The sequence below is a fragment of the Lepisosteus platostomus genome, chromosome 2, assembly GCF_059453375.1.
Source record: "Lepisosteus platostomus isolate fLepPlt1 chromosome 2, fLepPlt1.hap1, whole genome shotgun sequence".
In the NCBI taxonomy this organism is placed as follows: domain Eukaryota; kingdom Metazoa; phylum Chordata; class Actinopteri; order Semionotiformes; family Lepisosteidae; genus Lepisosteus; species Lepisosteus platostomus.
The window spans coordinates 29128497-29150407 of NC_142612.1; the positions used below are offsets into that span (position 1 = coordinate 29128497).

General features: G+C 39.0%; 2 long non-coding RNA genes across 8 annotated transcripts; one reads left to right on the plus strand and one right to left on the minus strand.

Annotated features, from left to right (window-relative positions):
• Positions 1 to 6214: 6214 nt before the first annotated feature.
• On the plus strand, positions 6215 to 21630 carry LOC148676170 (uncharacterized). 6 transcript variants are annotated; one of them, XR_015926086.1, is made up of 5 exons: positions 15411 to 15518; positions 16950 to 17077; positions 17941 to 18554; positions 19419 to 19455; positions 21381 to 21630. It is a non-coding gene; the product is annotated as an uncharacterized LOC148676170 (long non-coding RNA). The 6 variants fall into 6 exon arrangements; XR_015926084.1 differs by lacking the exon at positions 16950 to 17077 and adding an exon at positions 16763 to 16841 and having other exon boundaries at positions 15426 to 15518; XR_015926083.1 differs by having other exon boundaries at positions 15441 to 15518; positions 16875 to 17077.
• Positions 16698 to 20745, minus strand: LOC148676171 (uncharacterized). 2 transcript variants are annotated; one of them, XR_015926088.1, is made up of 3 exons: positions 20561 to 20745; positions 19352 to 19467; positions 16698 to 17028 (listed from the first exon to the last, which is right to left on the minus strand). It is a non-coding gene; the product is annotated as an uncharacterized LOC148676171 (long non-coding RNA). The 2 variants fall into 2 exon arrangements; XR_015926090.1 differs by lacking the exons at positions 19352 to 19467; positions 20561 to 20745 and adding an exon at positions 18396 to 18515.
• Positions 21631 to 21911: the final 281 nt, after the last annotated feature.

The following is a 21911-nucleotide window of genomic DNA, read 5'->3' on the forward strand; positions in this document are numbered from 1 at the left end:
CCAAGGTCAGAGTATACTGACTTCAATTGTACAGTCCTGGGGTTCCTAGCTGTGGGCTGAGACATGAAAAGCATACAAGTGGCTATTCTAAATTGGCTAGGATTCACAAAAATCACAGGCTGCTCTATTTTTAAACTAAAACACTTTAATAACAGAAGAAAATGAGAAGATGCCATTCAGCCCTTGTTGTAAATTTGCTAATTTAGTATCTTAATGAATCTGAACTTTCATCTAACTGTGTCTTTCCAAGGCCATGTAATTAGATATCAACCACCTGACTAGGAAGTCAGTTCCAGATACCCACAACTCTTAGGCTAAAGTAGTGCTTTCTGTTCTCCATCCTAAATAAATTTTGCTTTTGTTTCAAAATGTGATACTGTGTCCTTGTTTCACTACTGAGTATGTATACCCCTTTGGATTACATATAATTGGGTCAAGTTTACACTCAGTCTTCTTTGTTCTAGATTGAAAAGATTGAGCTTGTTTAACCTGTTTGCAGACTGTATGACAGTTCACCGAGACAAAAGAATTCTGAACATCAAAGGAACTGACACAGACAATCCAGTGTGCTTCTTTAACATTCACCAGAAGACACAAGAGAATGTGGAAGTACATTTGAAACTGAGGACAGAAGATATTTCTATATGTAAAGAGTTGTGGGAGAATGGAAGGGGCAATCCAGCCACGTTATTGAAGCCTATGCCTTGGTCTCTTTCAAGAAATGGCTGAATTTCTTAGATCAATTCCCTTCTAAATACCACACAGGTTTGATAGGCCACATATCTTCCACTTGTTTGTAACCGTTCTTTCATTCCCTTGCTTCTGTTTCTGTGTTTGTCATTCTCCTAAATTTGGATCACTTGCAAATTGAACTAGCTTGTTAACTATACCAACATCATTGACATAGATCCAGAACAGGAACTGGCCTAAATTTGATCCCTGTGGCACACCACTGTTTCTAACATCCCAATTTAAAGGTTATACCTGTGAAGATTGACATAATGTTTCCTGTTTGTTAACTAGTTCTTGGCCCACGTGCCTATGTTACCTTGGATATCTTCAGCTTTTACTGTATGTCGGTGGGCCTTATTGAAATTTTCTAGAAATCTAAATATATCGTATCATACTGCATCCTTTTTAAATCCATGATCACTAATTACTGAAGACCAGTACAACAGAATGTGCTTGTCCTAGAACAGAACCAGAGGTAAAAAATCCTAAAAGACCACAAATCTAACAGGGTAATTAGTGAGACTGTTAATAAATGTGAAAAAGGTTTTTCATTAGTTCAGCTAATTCTGTGAATGATGGGAAATTATCTTTATAAGCTGTGTAGTGATTGAGGTAACCTTTCTTATTTCTGTTTTTTGTAAATGAATCATCCTGAAGAAGAACACTAAATGGTAAATAATGAAACAGAGAACATTGCCTGATGGAATTCGAATGCATTGATTTGAGATGTGTTAAATTAATCAGAATGCTCTACTTGGTTCTTTGTCTGAAGCACGTTAAATTCTATATAACAAACCTGAATCTGATTAGCGTGACACAAGCAGATGGATGTTTGATGTCCTCCATTGACTCAAATGCAGTGTACTGTATATTTGCATGCATTCTTCTCTTTGTGATGTGTTCCCTTCAGAATCTACAAGTTCTGATTGTAAAGGATACCTTAAAAAAACAGGCATGCAATGAATTTCAGTGTGACAGCCAATGAGGGTTAGTATCTGTAAGTGAGAGCATATTGGTGTCAGAATCACTTTGTTTGTGTGACTGTGTCCATGTCAGTTTCTCCTGTCTGTCAGTGTTTCAGCATGCCTGTGTCAGTGGCCATGTTAGCGCTTATGTTTGTGAGTCACGGTGAATGTGTCAGAATTTGAGTGCATGAGTGTCGGTCTGCTAGTGTGGCAGTGCATATATCAGTACTATGTATCAATATTAATGTGTAACAAAGTGTAACTTTTCCACTGCCAGCCTGTGTGAGTGTTGGAATTTCCAATGCCTGCCAGCGTGCCACTGTGAATCTGTCACATTACTGTGCCAGTGCTGTCAGTGTGGGGTGTGTGCTGTTATGCGGTTGTTGTGCAGTGGATCTTGCTTTAACATGCAGTCAGCATGTAAGTGTGAATTGATCATAGCCAGCGTCTCTTTGTGTGTGTGCGTATTTGATTCTGTGTGTCATGGTGTCAGTCTATCACTGTAAATGTATTAGGAGTGGAGGTATAAGGATGCTGCTGACCTTGTGCCAGTTTGTCAAAGTCACTGTCAGCATGCCAGTGTACCTGTGCCAGTTTGTCAGTCTCAGGGTGCTATTTGTGAGTATCAATGTGTTAGGTGGTCAGTATCAGCTTTTCATTGTCATTGTGTCAATGTATGGATGTCAAATGCAGAGTCTGTCAGAATGTAAATGTGTCAGAGATGCAGTGCCTTCAGTGTCTGTGTCAATGAGTGAGTGGTAATGTGTAAGTTATCCTCTGTGTCAGCAGAGAGTCTGTGAGACAAAGGTAGAAATAGGTACTGGTTCTTTGGAACTTGACCTATCTTGTGCAAATGCTACTTGTCGAAGTGTATGGTGTTGATCGTCTTCTTTATACTCCAGTTAAAGATTAGGAACAGTGCACCTTTCCTGAGCTCAAAGCAGGCAGTCAAGTAATTGGTTAATCAGTCCAGTGAACTGAACTCTAACGGGACCTGACAAGTTCATCTCAGTCCTAAACTGCTCTGCAGAAGGCTGCTCTGTCCTCACTGTCAGAGGGCTCACAAACACAAATGCCTGCACTGCACCATTGCCCAGCCCTGACCTGACTCCACACAAAGTTTTTCCACACACCAACACAGCACATCCTTGCCTTGGAGGAGACATTGAATAGCTGTGTCTGTTTCAAGAGCAATTAAAATCTTCAGAAAAATATTTTTAAAATGGCAAAAAGTACAATTTTAAAATGCTTGTTTCCCCTTTTTTTTGGAAATAAACATACAATAGCTTGAGAAAACAGCCAGATTTTGTCCTGGAAATGAACAGTCCTACAGGTCTCTCAGCCATCACGGTGAGTGAATGAAAGGGAGAGAAGAGAGAACGTAGAGGATGAATTCAAGTGATCTGATGAAGGTTTTAGAGTCTGTGTTCCCTTTCTTTCTTAAAGACCTGTCTGTCTTTCTCCTCATGACGTTGTCTGAGAGTCAGAGTGTGGAGTGTAAGAGGGTATGTGCCAAGGGGGCTGAGAAAGCAAGAGACATAAACTGAAAACTAAAATGACAGAAAGAGATAATGTGAGGGAAAAAAGCATTTATGTGACAAGGTTATTTAGACACAAGTGGCATGTTGGTGCCATGGTTAAGATTACTGCCTCGCAGTGCCGAGGCCCTGGGTTCAATTCCAGACCTGGGATATTAAGTGTGTGGAGTTTGTATGCTCCACCTGTGTTCACATGGGTTTCCTTCGGGTGCTCCAGTTTCCTCCCACAGTTCAAAGACATACTGGTAAGTTAATTGGTTTGAGGGAAAACTGGCTCTAGGTGTGAGTGTATTCATGTCTGTGTTTCTGTGTGGATGGACGCCCCATCCAGGGTGTACCTGTACCCTGCCTTGTGCTCATTGCTTGCCAGGAAAGTCTGCAACTTCCCCCCAACCCTGAATTGGAAGAAGCAGCTAGAAAACTGATGGATGGATGGGTGATAATTAAGACACTACTGCCTCTGATAATAGATCACAGACAGTAAAAGCGCAGCCACATGAGAAGATGCAACAGAGTTTTCCAACCCTGCACTTTACTTGGGTTGACCTTGATATCAACCTCTAGGATGAGTGCTAAAAAAAGTGTTCTTGCGCTGTGACTTTGGCATCATTGATGTCATTGACATATTGGCAGAGGCACTGAGGTTTAAAGAAGCAGTTCAGGATCTGAGCCATCCGCTCATTAAAAATGTTGGTTGAGTTTTGGACGTCCTGTGACGTCCCATGCGTACCAGCAATCACTGCAAGTGAAGACGAATTTCTACTGGTAGTAAGCAGAATACCGGGAGCCAGGGGAATAACCAGATTCTGTTAGAAATGTCCGGGACAGAAAACAACCTTTACATCAGCAGGATTCTAGGACAGCAAGGCAGGAGTGTCTCTCACTACATGTGCACAATCTAGTGTCACCGCATGGAAGTATTTTGTCCATCATGGCCTTCTGCCAGGATCTGTCCTGCCTGGCAGGAGACATATTCAGTGATGTTCACCATCTGATCACATCTTGCTTTAAGAGAGAATCTGGTACTGCAGAAACTGAGTCTGCGTTGTGCTGAATCTTGTGCTGCAGAAATTGAATTTCAAGAAGAATAGCCTTTTTTCCATAGCCATGAGATGGATCCTTTAACTTCTTCCTTAGTCTCAGCTTTATTGTAAGCTTTTTCCTTTCTTGTTGGAAAGCTAGTGTGCCTTCGCATGTGATATTGTGCCTTGTTTAATAAATGGTGGCAATAGCCAACCACATGATTTATCGTTATGAAGTGAGTGCCATGCTCACTCAGAGTCAATTGATAATACATACTGTACTGCACACACTATAAGAGGACAGTAGGTTCAGGCTAGATGGAGATCCTTGTCAAAGGATGTGTCACATTGCTACATGTAAATTCCTGTATGGGTGTACAAATGGGTGCTCCCCTGCTCATTATTAAAATAAGAGTTTGTTTTCAATTGACTTATCTGGTTAAATAAAAATGTTTTAAAATGTCAAAGGTTAAGGGTTAGTCTGAAAAGGGCCTGTAACCTTCAACTTTCTCTTATTTCTTTTTCTGTTTTTTCTTTCTGGACATTTTAATAGAATTGCGAGAATCTTATCTTCCCAACATCTACATCTACAGTACATCAGAGCCAGAACATAGTTTTGGGGGTACAGTGTAAGCCACATTGGAAGGGCCTTGTAATTCATTCATTATTATTGTAATTATTATCGCAATGTGTCACATATTTAGGGCTTGTGTACAACTGGTCACCTTTCTTTTTGGATTTTTAATGAAGGTAACATCCCCCAGTCTTGCCCAGCCCTAGGTTTTGCCTATGAGTTCTGAAACAGTACCCAAATCACCTGCACCTTCCATGTCAAAATGGCAGAGGAGGGCATGGAGAGTGGGTGAACAGGCAGCTAAGAATACAGACTTTCACTGCCACTTAAGTGCAGATGTGTCTGTGAGTGAGTTGGATAACTAACTAAATTCTCATCATTAGTATTAAAATTAATTGACAATAAATCATCACTAAGGGTCCTTCCTCCAAGGTGAAGGATGTGATGTGATCTATTCATGAAACAGATATTTTCATGCTGTCTGGACTTATATCCTCATTTTCTCTCCTGTTGGCTTCCTTGTCAGACAAGTGTGAGAAACTTGTCTCCGTACAGGAAGTGAAAGACTCTGTATAGGAAGAGTGGAGGAAGAGGGGGAAGAAAGATGTTCCCAAGTTTTAGAATAACTTTTTAGTGGCTATACTGCATGTCTGGGGGGTTGCTCCTGTTTTTTTCCACTTTCCTTCAGGAAAAAACAAAATGTCTTTGCTTCTTTAATTTTTAACATTTTAATGGTGGCAATTGTCACTTGTGCATGCAAAAGGGGCCGGCCAGTCAAAAACCAGTCCAGTGGTAACCTAAGTGATGTGTTAGTTTGTTAGAAATTGAATAGGCTTTAGTTTTTTAGTAAAACTCTTAGGCCCTCATTGCTTTCCATGTGTGAAATACACATATACACATATTTCAAAGCAAATGGTACGTAAGTCACCTATAAAGAGATGCATTGCATGGTTCTAAAAATTTGCATGCTGTGAATGTTTAAAGTCATCAGACACTACTAAATGCCAATAAAACTGTTGTTTTTTTTCTGAGTTTGTAGAAAACATAAAACATCCCCCCTCCCCCTGGCGAAGAACCTTAAAGATGATATTGAATATCTGTTGTCCTGCGAGTGAAAGAGTTTGATATCTATAGCAGGACTCCATCATTATGTGAAAAAAAAATCATTACATTTCTGTTATGCAATGGACTGCTGAAGGGCTATTATTTTTTTATTATTTTTTGCAATGGATTAAAACAAACTAGGGCAGACTTATAACAATCAAACCTGGATATGATGAAAACATAGACTACCAAGAGCAGTGGTGGTGTCCTCAATATGATCAGTGTAATAGAAGATGTACTGTACGTAGGCAGCAGTCCTCTCTCTTGTTCCAGTCTTATTCAGTCTTCTTCTGCTGCACTGACTGGCTGATTTCTTCATTGCCTTGGATTCTAAACAAATGCCTCTACCGGGATTGCGCTGCTGCTCAATTGTAAAAGCAGCATTTCCAGATCTCAGTCCCACATCACGGAGGGCGTGGGAGATGTATTTTTTTTTCTTCCTTTCCTCTTTCCTTTTTTTTTTCTTCTTTTGAATCTGACACCAAGGTGGGTGGAAAGCACAGGAATGAAAAGCACAGATCCATCTCTCCCAGCATCGTATCTGTGGCTGCAGCTCATGAGTGGGCGTCTGCAGGCACTGGTCCCAGTTAGTGCTGGAAGCAAATCCTCGGTGTGGAGAGAGGCAGGGATCTCCTGGAGATAAGGCAGGAGGCAGGAAAAATGGAACGCATGAATAAAACAAACCAAGACATGGTAAGCTATTTCCTTTGGTATAGAAGCTCAGAATATTGTATATAATTATAGGAAATTTTAAACTGATACACAAATATTCACTGAACAGCAACTATTCCCAGTTTGATCTGAAGCCACAGAGGTTGTTCCAGGTCATGAAGTGAACATAGTAATCTTTTGGAGTTTTTAACTAACTTTGGAGAGGGAGAACAACAACCAGGTTCTCCTTCACCTCTGCTGCTCAAAGTTGTAATCCTCAATGACATCATTTCCAAAAACATTTCATTATGATGTCATTTCCTGACTTCCTTGTCCTTAAACCAGGTGGCTGACCCAGCCAAAGGAGTTAAGCCAAAACTTCTTATGCAGTCATTTCACCATAAACATTCCGACTGCATTTTCTTATCCGTCGTTTTTTTATTCTTTATGAATCAGTGTTAAAGCTACCAGATTCCAAGCATGAATAAGCCAAACCATGCACTGTTTCTGATCATAATATATTTAGCTGAGAGAAATTCGTTCCCCAGCATAAAAGATATTACTTTATTGGTTCTTAGACACAAATTAATACTCTAATAATTTAGAAATAATTAAGACATTGTTTAGAGAAACGAACCTGGTTAAGCTAGTAATTTGTTTCCTTAAGTTTAAAGAAATGGTTATGATCTAGGAAGTTTAGTCAATAAACACTTACTGACACTTAGGTCCTTAGTTCTTTGTTCCTGTTCCATTTTACTTTGATATTGGAATGGCACGGTGTCTTTTTTTCTCTTAGAATGATATAGCTGTAGAATTTTGTTCTCTCTCTTTCTATTTTTTGCTCCTGAAACGTTATTCATTTACATTTAGGAAATGGAACAAGGTCATTCATGAGACACTGATGTAAGTCCAGAGTTGTAAAACTGGCATGAATAATTTTAAGTGTGTAAGAAAACATAAATGCCCTATAGCATTTTATATAATAAAGGGACACAATAAAGTCCACATTTCACTTATTTGTTTCAATGTGAATTAAGGTTGTTCTATAAAGTATCTCCCCGTGTTACATATTGTAACAACAACAACAACAACAACAACAACAACAACAACAACAACAACAACAACAATAATAATAATAATAATAATAATAATAATAATAATAATAATAATAATAATTGCTTACACTTATATAGCACTTTTCACCTGCTTAGCTTAGCTTCAGTGGGTTGACAGTTGTGAGTTGCAAGGTGATATGGCTGCTGGCTCTAGTTTCTAAGGAATGAATGTTGCTCTTTATATTCATTTCCTGGGACTGATGGACTCATAAACTGTGGCTCCACTCCATGGAACACTCTTACCAGTTAACATTTGGGGATCACTCTGAGGTGGCCTGCCCTTAGGCACCCCACAGATGACATCTTAGGGCACATCCCTGGAGTTTAAGTACTTTCATTACCCAAAATAATGTGTCAGTTTTACAGTCATATCCACGAGGGTCCAGACCAGAATGTCTACAGGCTTGCATTCAAACGCAGTTCTTAATTAGCTAAAACAGTTCATTATTGTCTTAATTTAGACCAATTAAACATATCTGAAAGAAATTAGTCTTCTGGGGAGAGTCTGTGTTCCTTCCTCCTCCTCCTGGTGTTGTCTGAGAGACAGAATGTGGAATGTAAGGGGGTATGTGACAAAGGGCCTGAGAAAGTAAGAGGCATACATTGAAAATTAAAAGGACAGAAAGAGATAGTGACATTTATGTGACAAGGTAATTAAGATATGAGGCCGCACGGTGGTGCATTGGTTGGCATTGCTGTCTCACAGAGCTAGGGCCTGGGTTCAATTCCAGACCTGGGGTGCTGCAGTATGTGGAGTTAGTATATTATACCTGTGTTTGCATGGTTTCCTCCCAATGCTCTGGTTACCTCCACAATCCAAAGCCATATCAGTATGTTAATTGGCTTCTGGGACAATTGGCCCTGGTGTGAGTGTGTATCTGTGCCTGCGTGTGACCTGTGATGGACAGACATCCCATCTGGGGTGTATTCTGCCTTGTGCTCATTGCTTGCCAGGATAGGCTCCAGCTCACCTGCAACACTGTACTGGATAAAGCAGTTAAAAATAGATGGATGAATATTCCAATAGGCACATACAGTATTTCCAATACAAATATAGGCCCTACCAATAAAGGTAGCTTCTCTATCAAAATATTAGTTGATTTTGTCTAGTACTTTAGCAATAAAATGTATTTTGGTTGGATAGCTTTAAATATTACATTTAAAAAAATGACTCAACCAGTCCTCCCGGAAAGTGGCTGTTGTTCTGGGAAAAGGTCACTGCAGCTGACAAAGCACACAGTAGAGAAATGAAAAAAACATCAGGATGAAAGATAAAACATGGAATAAAATTGTTAGGTAGAAAGCCAAGTAGGGTTTGCCAGAGTTTACGTTATTCATTTAGATATAAGGAAATCACATTTCTTGCGAGACACATTTTATTGTCATCAAAAGTCCCAATAGGGATACCTCAACATGTGATGATTTGCCTGTATTTTTTGATGGAATGGAAAAAGAGTGTTTTATTTCTTCTTTATTTTATTTAATAACTGTTTTTTTAGCACAGATGCATATACCTTTGCTGCCACATCAAAAGAAAGAAGAAGGATTTCTTAAATGTTTTGGAATGATTTATCAGAATCTTTGTGATAAAGTTGAAACTGCTGTTCTTAGTTTATCACTGTGGTTCAATAATTGCTTTGCAGATGTATCTGTTTTTTTTTTGGTATTTTGTAATACAAATACAGGTTGAAAAATGTATAGACAACATTGTTAAGCTTCCTGTAAAAACAGTGCCTTGTGTGGTCCTAAAGAAACTGTTCTTTTATGCTGTGCTGAGGATGCTGTAGGAGTATGGAATGCGTAATCATGCTCACTGTGTAATGTCATATGTGAGGCAGCAGCTTCCTGGGGCGGACTTCCTGTTTCAGGACCAGGGGAAGAACTGTAGAAAACAGTTCACACACATGGAGGCATTTACCATGAGAAATAATAAAGGAGGTTCACATATGGAGATGATTTTGTTATTTCATGCAGTTTATTTCAGTATAAAAAAGTGTTTTTTTTTTTGGCAATGCTAGAGACTTTGCTCTAAGAATGCTGGGGCATCACCAATAGGTCCAGATCAGTTAACAGGGTTTTAATCCACTAAGCACTCTGTAACTGTGTAATTAAGTTTCTTACCTCTTTTATATATCATATCATATATTAAAGGTGGATTGTATTGGTGCCCCACCGTGCTGGGTTCAACCCCGGGAGCTGTCTGTACGTAGTTTGTATGTTCTCACCGTGTTCCAGTTTCCTCCCACAGGCCAAAGGTTAATTGGCTACTAGAAAATTGGCCCCGGTGTGAGTGTAAGCATGTTAGAGTTTGTTTGTACCCCCCAATGAACTGTCCTTTCTGGGGAGCGTGCAGGCTTGCATCTGTTGCAGGCTGGGATAGCCTCCGACTCTCCCATGGCCCTGAATTAGATGAAGCAATTAAAAAATGGATGAATGTATGGATGGTTGCATTATATAAACTTAAATTATACAGTGTTTACACTTATATATGCTTATATATATATATAAATCTCTTTGTATTTCTAATGATTGATTAAGCAATACTAGCCTCTCTGGTATTATGAAAGTGTAATAAAAGTAGAAAGAAACTGGAGCTCACAGGACTTTTTGCACTGCTCCTTACCTCCTGAGAATGCAATTACACAAATTGTGATAGTATGTGTTGTACTGTAACTAATGTACTGTAGCTTGTGAAATTGGACCCACAGAGGTTGTGTTTACATATGTGAAAGCCACACGGTTCTCCTGTCTCATGGGGCTGAACTGGAAGCAGTCCTGTCACTCCTTTCCAAGTGTGCTCTGGCTGACTTGACTGTCACTTCAAGGGGTAACGTACGGAAGGCTAAGCCGGACCCCTTGAGGGATGGAGAAACTGGGCCAGGGTGCTTGTCATGTTACGTGCCCCTTCTACTTAATTCGTCACTTTACATCCTAACTTATTGCTCTGCTTCCATAATATAGTCTTACCTCAAGTGGGTATTTTTTTTTCCGTTCTGCCTAAGAAAAAAAGAAAGAGCCTTTGGCTTTGTCTTTGTTTCCATTCCGCTTGAAGTGTCAATTCTATCATCTTAAATGACCGCTCCTGAGACAAAAAAGGTACAAATGGGCTTTTTCTACCTACTTGAAGTCTAGTATAAAAGCAGTAGCCGAGACAGTATTTTCTCTAGCCATGGATGTTTTCATTATCACAGGTTGGATTTACAGACTATTTGCTCAACTATTATTAAAAAAACAAATGTCAAGGAGTCCGTATCTCTTTGGGAATTGAGCACTTTTAAAATATATCATTTCCATTCCACTTTTGTTTCTTACTGATCACCCTATTGCCACTCATTGTGATACATCTCTTTTTCACAGCCCACGATTGTCTCAGTTTACTTACATATCTGACATGCTAGGAGAATACATTGAGACAAATGTCTTCAGAAAGGACATTTCAACAGCCCTAGAGAGGAAATGAGAGGTGACACAAGGTTAGAAATCAGGGCTAAATTATTTTCCTTGACAATGACACAATAACAAGGTCCAGCACAGTGGCTAGGCAGTGCATTGGATGGGACATATCTGTGAAGAGGGCTTTTTAAAAAAAAATTAAATGAGAATTGCTATCAAACATGGAAAAACAGCCAGTTTCATCTAAGATCTGTTTCATAGTCGTGTTGTTCTGCAGTCACTGAATTGAGCTGGGATTCTGCTGAAAAGAACAGTAAGAGAATGTCATTGCACAGCACAGGCCCCATCCTCACCCCTGAAAACACAAAAAGGTCACAGGCACCAGAAAGGTATTTGCCTGGAGCAAATTATTCTGTGACTCTGTCATTCTCAGAAAATAAACTCTTCAGCTGTTAATATGGGAATATTCTCACAATTTAGAACAGCATTAAGATACATTTCTTATGTTGTTAGAAGTGTCTTCTCAAACTGAGGTTTTGTGGGGTGTGAGTGACACCATGTGGCCCTTTTTAAAAAAATCAGACAATGAATTCTCAGACATACAGTAACTCATTGTTACTTTTTTAAACATAGATTGGCAAAATATTCAAATATTTAACCTATATTGCTATAAATCCACTTTGATCAAAGAATTCTAAATATACTGTACAACTTGCAAATTAACTTTCCAAAAGGGAAAATATAGCTTTACAGAAGGTCTTTCTATACACAACAAACAGATGCAAGGCAATTAAACACAAGGTATGGTTAAAACTAGTAATATACTGTATTAACAAGTTAACAAAACCAGTAAGAAACATTTTGTGACTCACAAACAAATACAAATAGAACAAATACAGTTCTACAGTTAAATTTTGCAAGAGAACTTTGTTTTATTTTGGAATAAAGTGATGACAAATGAAAAAAAAAACATTTAAAAATAAAAATATTTTAACAGTTCTATACTGTCGATGGAAACAAATACCCATGATCTGGCTTGATAAAATGGAAAATACTGTGGCAGATTTGGATGCAAAGCAAGGACAAACATCAGACTATGCAGTATAATACATTATTTTTATAACAAAGAGCACAAAAATTAATAAAGTGGTTGAAATTGCAAAAAGAAAGGTTAAGTATACAATAAGGTAGCACAATGGGGGAAGTGGCTGACTTTGCAGCTTCAAAGCTCTGAGACCCTGGGTTCAATTACTGGAGTGTTACCTGTATCTGTGTGAGGTTTGTATGTTCTCCCTGTGATCGCAAGGTTTACTCTTGGTACTCCAGTTTCCTTCCTCAGTTCAAAAATATACTGGCCTTTTGGCTAAGATCAAGTGTAGTATCTGTTCTTATTAAAGGCATGCTGGAAGGTTAATTATGCTTCTGGAAAAACTGCCCCCGGTGTGAGCAAGTCTGTGTTTGACACAGTGTGTGTCCTGCAATGGACTGGTGTCCTGTCAAGGGCGTATCCTGCGTTGTGCCCATCGCTTGCCAGGACAGACTCTGGCTCCCCTGTGACCCTGTATTGATTAAAGGGGTTATAAAATGAAAGCACATTTCATGACACATCATGTCAAGGTTTTCTACAATAAAAAAAACATTAGAAATGCATGAATACATGTAAATTTAAATTAAAAGTGTGAATCTACATGTTAAGTTTTAAGACAGGATTTTAAAATGCCAAGTGACATGTAAGATCTCATGTAACGTCTCTGATCTTCAGGTGTCCTGGGTAGCAGCAGTAGTGGGTTACCTTGCAGTCTGCTCTTTCCCTTTTGGTGTCTTGCCTGACACAGTATTGGCCTTAGACTACCCCCCCATCAACTCTATCAATTCCATGTGTCATACCCAATACACCTTGAGTACCAGCAATCCATATTACCCTTTCCTGCTGGACACCCAACCTGAAAATAGCCCCCAACTGTCTCACCCCCCCATTCAGTCTGCCCTGTCCTCAATGTCACCGTGTCTTCATCCCTAACAATACATTTGTAGTCTGCTATTTTCCCTTTTTTTTCTGATATCCTACCTGAAAGATTGTCTGCCCACAAGTTTCCTCTCTGCCCCTAACTCACCTGCCCTGTGCTTCAGATATCTTCCTTCCATCTTTGGCACCTTGCTTTCCTCCACCTACACACCCCTTTTCTGGCCTCATGCTATTACTCAGTATAGAGTCGATATCCGTTTTGCTTTTGTCAATAGATAAGTCGGGAATGTTATGAATGTTATTCTACCCTTGGGCCTCCTCAATACAAGAAACCCTACACATCCAAGACCCTTAGAATGTCTTTTACTCTAGACTGTCACCATCTGTGGACTCTTCACACTTCTCACAATCTCTACCTTGTATTTTCTGCTTACAGTGACCTGTTATCTTGTCTACCAGCTCCGCAGTGTATCTGCTGAACTGGAAACCTTCATCTTTGATCTTGTCCTCCTACTTTTTGCAAATTTTCAGATTGGAAAGCTCACCTTCAGCCCACACTGTGGAGTGCTACATACCAACTTCTATTGTCATCATTTCACTGGACTTCTCCCCATCACCTGCAATATTTGTAACTTGTGCACTCACATCTCTCCAGTTTCTCTGCTTAATCGCTGTCAATCTCTCCTGTTCATTTTCCTCTCTCCTCTTTCCCCAAACCTTGTTCCTCTTTCAGATCATAAGATGCTTCATCATTTTCTAAGAGGGGCGTCAAAGCTCTGTCAGCTTCAATTCCATTGAAATGCAGAATCACCTTGTCTGTTCCTCTTCATATCTTCATTTGCAGCAATTATGGAAACACAACTTGTTCCAGATCACTGGCTCCTCTTCTCCGTTCAGATCGAACAATGTTTTTATTTTGCACGTCTCAAAGCAAAACATATTTGAAATCCCTGGCCACATGGTTTCACTCCCACCCCCTTTTCAGATTTCTCTGCAGAATGTGGGAACTGTACAGTTGCATCACTCTTGCTTTTAGGGGGTTTGCCTCAGAGTTAAGAAAACATTCCTCCTCATTCACATAAAAAACATAGGCACTCCAAATCTAACTATTGTGAATTTTCTAAGACAACTCACCCATTGCAACCAATTCCCAGTTGGTTCTTCACATACAGTGTATTACCTGTAAAGGCGACACAGGGACACAGTGGTTAGCATTGCTGCCTCATGCTGGGACCCTAGGTTCAATTATTGGGGTGCTATCTGCACAGAGTTTTCCTGGGTTTGTGTGGGTTTCCTCTAGTGGCCCCAGTATCCTAAATATTTTCACACACTGGTAGGCTTCTGTTGTGAGTGTGTGCGTGTCTGCTTGCCCTGTGATGGACTGGCATCCGCCCAGGGTGTATCCCAGCATAGGCGCTCTGCCACCATGACCCTGAATTGGATAAGTAGTTATTGACAGTGATGTGAAGGGATGATGTCCTATTACCAGTTACTCACCCACTTTGACAAATCACTCCCTAATGAAAGCTTCTTAAATATATTTTAGTAGGCATATTATATTATAATTGCTGATTAAATTAAAAAAAATGTAAGGTTAGGATTGTACTTTATCACATGGAAATAATGTATTCAGTAATAGCAATTTGGGAGGTAGATTAGATCCTAATTTCATACACTTGTGCCTGCCTATACATACTGTATACAGTAAGTCATGCAACAAGGAATTCCTTTGCACATCTGTCTTTTTCAATTGGAGTAGTATTTTGGGGTTAATCCTATATATTTTTCAACCTAGACTGTGAATATTTTAACAATGTGTTCAGTAATGACCAGAAGGACAATTGTATGTTATTAGTTTAAGCAGATTGTGTTTGTCTATTATTGTGACTTAGTTGAAGACCAGACCACATTTTTTATGAGTAATTAATGCAAAAATCCAGGCACAGTAATTCCAAAAGGTTCACAAACCTTTTCTTGCAACTGTACAATATTGTATTACATATCCAACACGTAATACAAATGTAATTTTGAGTTGATTATTACTGTGTATTCAACTCTGACTGTTAGTGCCCGAGTTAAAAAATACCTTTAGTCTGTTACACTTACAAAATAATGAATATCTCAATGTTCAGACCTGTTTGTGTGGGTTTCCTCACACAAACAGGTCCGAAGCAAATAGTAGGTTTAGACACGTATCACAAGCATCTAAAGGACAGAAGGAAACATATCCTCTGATAATCTCGGAAAGGCACCCGGCGGCTTAAAGACAAAAAAGTGGAAAAAAGATGAGTTGACCGTACCAATATGGCCGTTCTGTTTTTTTAATTTACTCCTAATGCACTAATATAATACCCATGTTGCACATCTTAAGTCACGCCTAGTTCTACGTTACTCTTTGGAAAAATAAAATGAAAGCTTCCGTTTCATCTGAAGTTCACCGCTGGAACTATGCGAAAGGGTGTGTAAATTACTGCCAGCCGATATGAAGGGCTAAATAGATTCGATTTACAGTATTTAGTTGTTTTCTGGGGTATTTGTCGAATGTTAAGTGCTACATACAGCATATCGCATTTTTTGCGTAGGTCGATTTGCATACGATCCAGTCGTGCTTAGCTACAGACATTTTAAGGTTTTAAATATTTTGTCGGAATTTTTTTTCTAGCAGTCGCCAACTTTTTTTGCTTTCAGCTAAAATGCTTCTCAGACGTGGGATCGCGAGTCCTTAGCAACTCGCAGTTAAAAGGTTTAACTGCGGCGACTGTTTGGGATTAGCTGTGATATTGGTCAATGCTGTGAGATGACCGCGTCTGGAATGCTGCTTTTTAATTATGAAACTGGCAAACTTGAATTTACATGGATATTATACAGCTGGCCTTTAAACGTTTTAACATTTTTTGCCCTCTAGTGTCATAGTCTTCTTAGTACAGTCTTATCAGATAAGTGTTGTCAGGACATCTATTGCTTCATGGCAATTTCCAGTAATAAAGAGTTTATCACAGAAGCTGTGAGGTCTTTCCACAAATTACATCTTCAACAAACCTTCCAAAAAATAACTTATAGAAGCCCGTAGAAGCCGAGTAAAAAAAACGCGCTATGGTACCCCGCAATTGCGACTTAAAAACTCAATTACGACTTTTTCCTCTCACATTTGCAACTTCGAAATAACCCACATTTCATGGTCTGTCCTTTTATTGTAACGGATTCGGATTCTAGGGCCGCTCCCACCCTAGTTCGTGCCTCACTGCATCCCAGATCTTGCCAGCTGAGCTAAAGAAGACCTGGCCCCTGCGGCCAGCATCCCTGTTGTGGGCAGGGGAGGGCGGTTCTGTCACCACACTGCAACCAGATCTTACAACCTATATGTCGGCCGTTCCGTTACACTACTGAATATTCATAAATCGTACAGGATCTATAGGCCTGAAGACTTTAATTACACTCGTTTTTATGGAATCCGGTTCCTGCTAGGGAGGCTTCCATAGTACCCGAGTGGAATATTGGACAGAAAATAGGAAGAAAATGAAAACAATTACAGATACATGTTAAATTCAGTTTAGGCCTTCTGCAAGCTAAAACAAATAATGCTCTTAATCTAGAGCCGCAATGAACTTTTAATTTGTATTGTTTTTTTAAGTATACATACGCACAACATGCAGTAAAAATATTTTATACATTTGACAGGGTTTTTTTTTTTTACACCAACAGAGTCAAAGTGACATGTAATGGCCTTTTAAGCTTCCATACCAAGTGAAAAAAATTCAGTTGTGTGATGTCTGTTTTAATGGTTTGTAGTATTCCTTTGTTTTTCTAAATGCAGCTTTTCCAGATTTTTCACCCTCCTGATCCCTCACATTCACCATCAACAATGTGCAATTCTCTTCGCTCACTGCAGACACCTTCATATTGGCGCAGGAAAGACTGTGTTGCATCCATCTTCAGACATATACATTACCCTATACACCATGAGCCTCCTGCAACAGAGGAAGACAACTCTGATTGCATGGTAAAGTCACAGGCATGGTAGGCACCAAGGGGCACTGTTGTGTTGCAAACCGAGGATAACATATCCCCTCCATACCCGATCACCCTTGTGAGATTTTACCAGCTCGGCACTGATTTGTGAACTTATTCAAATTGGCTAGTTTTCAATCACTCAGCCTGATAAAATACAACACTTAATATGATGCATGTAATATAGTATTAAATGTAACTGTTTACCACCACATAATGTACTACAGTGAACAACAAACCAGAGGGCACAAGTGTATGTGCATTTAAAACTGAACATGAGGCTCTTCACTCAAATTTATTTTTATTCTTCTTTACTAGAACTATACAGCCATGCTCGAGATTCTTTAAAGAAATGACTGGATAAGATACTTGGATTAGTTACTAACAAGCAAAAGGGCTGCTGCTGTTGTTTGCATGTTTTTGTTTCAATAAGTTGTAATATGCCAAATATAATGGTGAATTTGGCGACAGTGAAGAAACGTTTTTTCTTCTAAGGTTCTACTAAAGGACTGCATAAAATTGACTCTTTCCAATACCTGAACACTTAATTTTCTATAAATTAGCTCAATATAAAACAGTATCAAGTTAGGGTTTTAAAAACCATGTAATGCAAGGAGTACTTTGTAAAATAAGTAAATAGAATTATGAATGTGGACATACTGCAAGTCTAAGTTTCCAAAAAACCCACATTAAAACTAAGTTAAGGTTCCATGTATAAAGTTTAACTTAATTTTACAGTGGCTAAGCATAAAATTTACATTTTTAACTTGTATTGCATTCAGTATTTACAGTATTGTTTTATTCTGAAATCTACTCCAATATTCACCAGAGTGGGATTTGTGCAATTGTAACCACAATTCTATTTTCCACAGCCATTCACTGACATTCAGCTGCTGTCATGGAAGAAATCCATAGAGATGACATTGCCTGTAAGAAACATCCTCTCAGACTGAGGAAAAGATTACCACAGGATCACTTTTACCAGGAATTCTGCAACACCCTCAGAACATGTAAAACATTGCTCTGCTTCAGCCTGTGTCAGTCCACTAAAATACTCTGGGATATCTGGGGATATGCTTACAACAAACCTGGCCACAGCCATGCAGAAAGTATGGTATTGGAAGAGATCAAGACATTTTTGACACAAAACCAACCAGACGAAACTCTGAAGTACACATTGACCTTGTACATGTCTTTCAGTCCTTGCAATGAGTGCTGTTACAGACTGGCTACCTATGCAAAATTGGAGAGAAGAATCAAAATTAATGTTATGTTTTCCAAGCTCTACTTTCCTGAGCACAGAAAGATTCAGAAAGGCCTGCAGTACCTGGAGTGTGCAGGAGTGTCCTTAAAGGTGATGGAGAAACAGGACTTTGTCACATGTTTCTATTTGTTTGTTACCGAGCACGAAGCATTCCAGGAATGGCATTGTTTAGATGACATGACCGAGCAGTACTCCTCTACTCTGCAAGCCATTTTGAATCAGGTAGGACTTTCTCTGACTAACTGCCAATGGCAATCTACAGCATGTCTCATTTGTAGAGATTTTCAAAGCATACAGTCATAAGATACCTATTGATACTGCAGACAAAAAAAAAAAAGGTTATCAACATTGACTTGTTAGGTTGATTATAGAATCATCTGAATCATGACCTAAAAAGCTTGAATGAAAAAGATATTTAAAGATATTAGGAAAGGAAATGTGATGGTAAACTAGCTTCAGTTCCAGACTTTCTTCAGTTATGCACCATGAAAAATATATTGTTTTTAATCCTATGATTTTCTTAAGGATTCTAAGAATAGCAAATGCATCATGTACAATATAAGGGTCTCGCAAAAGCTTACTTAATTTCAGTAATGTGACCAACTGATTCCCCTGGAATTCTCTAACTACAGCCATGCATGCAATACCATATTAAAGTGTTTTTGACCTTTTATCTGAGCTTTTCAAACAACTTTTTAATCTATAGACTCCAATTCTCACATATTCAGATACTCTTTTAACACAGCTTTTAATAAGTACTTTTCTAATTATATCATGTTTTAAACATTTATTCTTTCAGTGGTTAATTTTTCTGTGACAGTGGCATGCACAGGCTTTCTCCAAGTGCTCCAAGTTAGATTGGCATCCTGAAATCATGCCATCATGTATACCCAGCTATGGACAGGCATCCTGTCCTGGGTGTATACCCTCACTGTGACCCCTGTATTGGACTAGCTGGTCATTGAAATTAACGGATAATTAATTTTACTCAGCAAGACAATGTAAACTGATAGACATACATGAAATTCCCCAACCTGTAATTAATCTCCCTTTCATTAATGGCTTTCTTCTCCATTTCTCTTTTAGTGTGTAAATCGCTCTGACTGTGGAAAAGACAGCCCAGGTAGGTGGTCCCCTAAAAGGAAGTAACCAGTTTTTAAAACGCACATATATAATTTGGATTCATTCCCCCCACCAATTCAGATCAATCAATAAAATTGCTTTAGAAAAAATGCATTAGAAAGAAGCCATGAAAATGTCTATACACCTTCCAATATTTTCAGCTTCCTAAATTATTTACAATATAATAAAATCATGAAAGGATCTCAATGGATGAGAATGATAGGCCAATACCATTTTCCAATGCAGTTTGTTCTCCATTATTTTATCAGAAATGCAACATAACAGTTACAAATGTGATATTTAACACTTCAACCCATTTGGTTGATTGTTACTATAAACCTGGTGATTAGTGAATTGATATACAGTAAGGATGTCAACCAGCCAATCCCTGAATATAAAAGTATTTTCAACTACATGGTTGGCTTATTCCTAGGGTAGCTTTTTCCTTACTGCTGCAGCACTGGCTCAGTTATAAAAGGTGCTTTCTTCAGGTGAAAAAGATGCCAGGAAAACACACCAGAGTTGTTTGAGTTAACCTACCTTTTTCTAAGATGCCCCCCCACCCCTAAATGAAAGACTGACTGTTAGGTAAGGTGTTTCTGCTACAGCAGTGGATTAACGGTTCTGAATTTGGCTAAGTAGGTCAAAAAACAGCTTATTTTGAGCAACCATAATGACACATGGAGACTCATTAAAGAAAATAAACAACAAAGAACCACTCTTTAAAAAAAATGTTGCAGTCATATGAATGCCTGGTGTTTATTGCAGCATAGCGTCAGTGTGCTTATTTCATAGTTCTACAGGTTTGAGAAGATTTACCGTAACAGGTACGAGTTTAGGGCTCATCCTGATCTACTGTATAACCGGTCTGTAATAAGGAACAATTTTTATCAATACTGACCAGTACATACAGTACGTGTCTACATAAGAGATACACATGTGCACAGGTCCCCCTTTTATTGGGTAGCGTGGCCAGGGTTTTCCCACATGAACCGCAATCTTATCTTTCCATAACCGGTAAGCGTCTCAACCCAGATAGCAGTGGCAATAACCTCTTAGTCGATTCCGGTTGGCCAGGTGCCCTCATTAACCGTCTTCTTACTTACCGGCGCCCCTACCCGGAAAACAACCGAGGCTGCTATCGTAACCTAATCCCGCTATGCTCACTGCTTCATAACCTTAGGGGCTCTGTGGAAAGGCACTTTGAAAAATGGAAAAGCAACCTTTGCCTCCGGAACCGCTTATATAGGGAGCTAAAGTCACCAGTTGCAGCCAATTCCTTGATTTCCTTGTGAGAATCTGAAGAACGTGAATACAGTGACTCCGCCCCTTGATGTGTCACCCGTGCTTCCAATCGCCGCGTCGCTACGACAAACTACTGTAGTAACAAGATATTTTCTGTCATGGATTTTTCAGGTTATTGTTTTTGGCAAAAAGAAACGTTAACAATGTTGCAGTACATTTACCACAGGGAAGAAATGTGCCGTGTTTTGACAATGCCCATAAGCTTGACCTATGTATTTTTGAATTTATTTTTGCTGTGGCTTGGATAAACTAAAAAAAAAAAGTAGTTGGTGAAAACAAATAATTATGTGAAGTTAAAAATCACCAAGAAAAGTAACTAGAAAAATACTAAAAAAATAAGTTATTTTATGTTACTTATTCCTAAATGAAAGTTAATCCTAAAAGATCCCTCTTTTTGTTGATGGAACACAGTTAAAACCTTATCATTTATAACAAATGCTTTTCTCATAGTCTTTCACTTGCTAGAAGGTAAAGAAATTGGTTTGTGTTCTTAGAATGGTAGAAACGTCATACTTTCTATGTTAAAATCCAAAGCTATATTTGGAAAAATACTACTTTTGAGTTGTTTACATTGCATTTGAGGGGTGCTGTTATGTAAAACATGCTTTTATTTATTCACAGGTCATGGAGCAAAGGAAAACAGTCGTTATCAACATCTACTTCCAAGCCAACACAACATTCCTGCAGAATCTTTGACTCCTGAACACCACACAAAACATATATACCGTGAGGCTGAAACTCCATGGAAATGCAGTCTGGATGATCTTTCTATTAGTAATATGAAATCAGTTCAAAGGAAACTTTTTGATGAAGATTGAACTGTATGGAAATGATGTATTATGTAATGGTGTAATATGTGTAAAATATTAATTAAAGCATCAGGACATCTAATTTGGGCAGTATGAGGGTGCAGTGGTTAGCATTGCTGTCTGACAATACTGGGGCTCTGGGTGAAATCCCAATGGACTTTGTACAGTACATACGTTTTCCCTGTGTTTATGTGGAGTTTTTTCCTTCCAGGTGCTCCAGTTCCCCTCCCCACAATCCATTCATTAATTCTGTGGAAATGTCTCATCCAGGGTGTGGAAACTGGAGCCCCCAGAGGAAACCCACAAGGACACAGGGAGAACCACTGCACCATCGTGGCACCCG